Below are 2,500 nucleotides of genomic sequence, written 5' to 3' on the forward strand. Positions count from 1 at the left end.
CTCTGGACCCGAGATCACCTTTCCCACTACTCACTTTCTCCTAATGCCAGACCCCTCCGCTCTCTCTCTCTCTCTCTCTCTCTCTCTCTCTCTCTCTCTCTCTCTCTCTCTCTCTCTCTCTGTGTCTCTATCTCTCTCTCACACACACACACACACACGCACGCACACACACACACACACTCTGAGGAATCAAGACCACACATATATGCACTGCGTTCACTCAGGTTTACAAATAAACTCACACCAACACCATTGAAAACTGACTAAGGTGTAGAGTCAAATACCTTGCATTAACTGGTGACAGTTTGCTCTACATGAATTCTGACCTCTCCTTACAACCTCTGCGTTTTAGCCTTTGCTTTATAGTATTGCATCAGATAAATTGTACTTTATTCTTTATCCTTTCCATTTGAGGTACAGACTTGGCTTGAAAAAAATACTTTATTATTTTTTCTAAAAAATGTACTGCCAACTTGCTTTATATTCTTCTAACACCCTCAACTCAACCCCAATATAAATGTAATTACAGTTAATGTCTGAACTGAAAGCATCATTCACAAAAAGAATTCCTTAAAATAGTTTTATCACAGTTTAAAAAAGTAATAAAGAAAACATATTTCCTTCTATAAAATGGCTCACTTTCAATGGAAACAACTGAAGCCCTTTATTCTTACAGATCATAGCAGAACAATAGGGTCGTCAAATTCAAAGCCTTTGCGCGTGGAGAATTGACACAGCTCAATAGCAATGCAAGGATGATCTGCCGCCCAATTATTCTAGGGAGCACAGCATACAGTACAGTAGTCTTTCCTGTGTCAAGATAACGCTCCCAATGTCTACCAGTTGTAGTCATAATTCTTTGCGCATTCCTTATAACCATAGCTTTTGTGGTATTTTAGGCGCTGCTGAAAACTGGGCGCAGCAAAACAAAGAAAGACGAGTTTTGAAATGATGATATCTGTATGTTCAATAACAAGCAACTAGCCTAAGACCTTAAAGCCTAACCACACGAGCGACTTCAAACAAAAGTCCTAAGAGTGAAGTTCCTGAATAATATTGTGTCGCGTGCACCTGCACTCTGGCAACACCGTTAAAACAATGTAATGTCTGACCTATATAGCAATTTCACTTGGATTCTGACATCAAGAAACCAAAAGACAGGCTGGTGTAACCTGTCATCTTATGGCAGATTGACAACTTTTTTAAATAGTCTGGAATAAACCAATAACGCGTCTGAGTTTTTTTGTGGACGTAGCACCTGAAGTGGCGTAAATGCCGTGTTGTCAAGCGCGTGAACACAAGAGGGCTTGCTCCCCTTACTACCCCATCGGTGAGCTCGGCAGAAAATGGAGGAAGACGGAACTGACCAGCTTAAGGGGGCAGACAAGAGAAGAGAAGCCGAGAAAGAAAGACATGCTCATACAATAAAGCCGCGCTGCTGCCAGGCATAACATTCTCAATACTTGGGCGAATAGCCCCCCTGGAGTGTGACACTCCGCAACAGCACTTTCCAACTTCAAAAGTCTCGGGTGATGGAGGACTTGCGCTGAGTTCAGGTTTGAAAAAACACCCCCCAAAAAATTTAAATGAGCCCTAAAAATCCCCCTTCCTTGTCTGGTACACTGAGTGTTGACGCAGCAAAAAATTTCCAGCTGGAGAAATTCCCCTTTTGGAGGTTAACCGAGGGGAGGCGAATGGGGGGGTTAAGCCCTCGCTCGCCAAGCGGAGGGCTTTTCGTTTAAATAACCCCAACCACAACGGACACTTAAAAACACGACAGATATCCCTGACAGCTCGAGGTGTGAGAATTCGGTAAGCCCAAAAGATTTTCTGCTTTGAGGTCAAAACTTGGGGAGGAGTCCATTATTGTTGTGCCTTGTCTGGGGAAAATTCGGACGATGCAGGAGGGCGTCGAGCTTACCCAAACAACCAGCCTAGCGATTTAACACCGGCTCAAGTTTCACCTACATGTGTCAATGTACCTTTTGGGTGTTCCATTGAAACCCAGATCTACCTATTAATCTGCGAGAATCATTCAACAATAATGCATGGCAGCATCTTACACTTGACAACAGCGCGCAACATCCTTCCAAGTAGCACACTGTAGCCTCCACCGGCCCGCCTGTCACGTATCATCACTTGGCAACCTTAAGACTGCTCACCGACTGGAGCATACAATTTACTTCTCCAATTCCCTAATCAAACGCACCAACTGCCATCAAAGCAATTCGTTCGTGACACGATACGTGCCCCCCCCTACCAAACTCACGACGCTGTCACAACTTCGAGTTACATGCCAAACTGTTATCCGTGGGCATGCCAACCACATATGAATGAAAATACCATCCTAAAACAGTGACATTATTTACTCTGCGTGATATTCACATGACACCCTCAACGCAGTTTTAAAGACAGACACCCAGGTAATGAAAGTGTTGTGGACAGACAGCGGCGAGCGGAGCGCAGCAAGACATACCTGTTAACCCATGGGTTCTGGGTT

General features: G+C 44.1%; 1 protein-coding gene across 1 annotated transcript in view; it reads right to left on the reverse strand.

Annotated features, from left to right (window-relative positions):
- Positions 1 to 2,500, reverse strand: part of zbtb46 (zinc finger and BTB domain containing 46) — a 164,129-nt gene that overhangs the window by 161,349 nt on the left and 280 nt on the right. The window contains exon 1 of the mRNA XM_063208114.1: positions 2,477 to 2,500. This exon is cut by the window's right edge and continues 280 nt beyond it. The gene's annotated coding sequence lies outside the window, so the exon portion shown is untranslated. The remainder of the gene's footprint in view (positions 1 to 2,476) is intronic.

The sequence above is a fragment of the Engraulis encrasicolus genome, chromosome 10 (assembly GCF_034702125.1).
Source record: "Engraulis encrasicolus isolate BLACKSEA-1 chromosome 10, IST_EnEncr_1.0, whole genome shotgun sequence".
In the NCBI taxonomy this organism is placed as follows: Eukaryota; Metazoa; Chordata; class Actinopteri; order Clupeiformes; family Engraulidae; genus Engraulis; species Engraulis encrasicolus.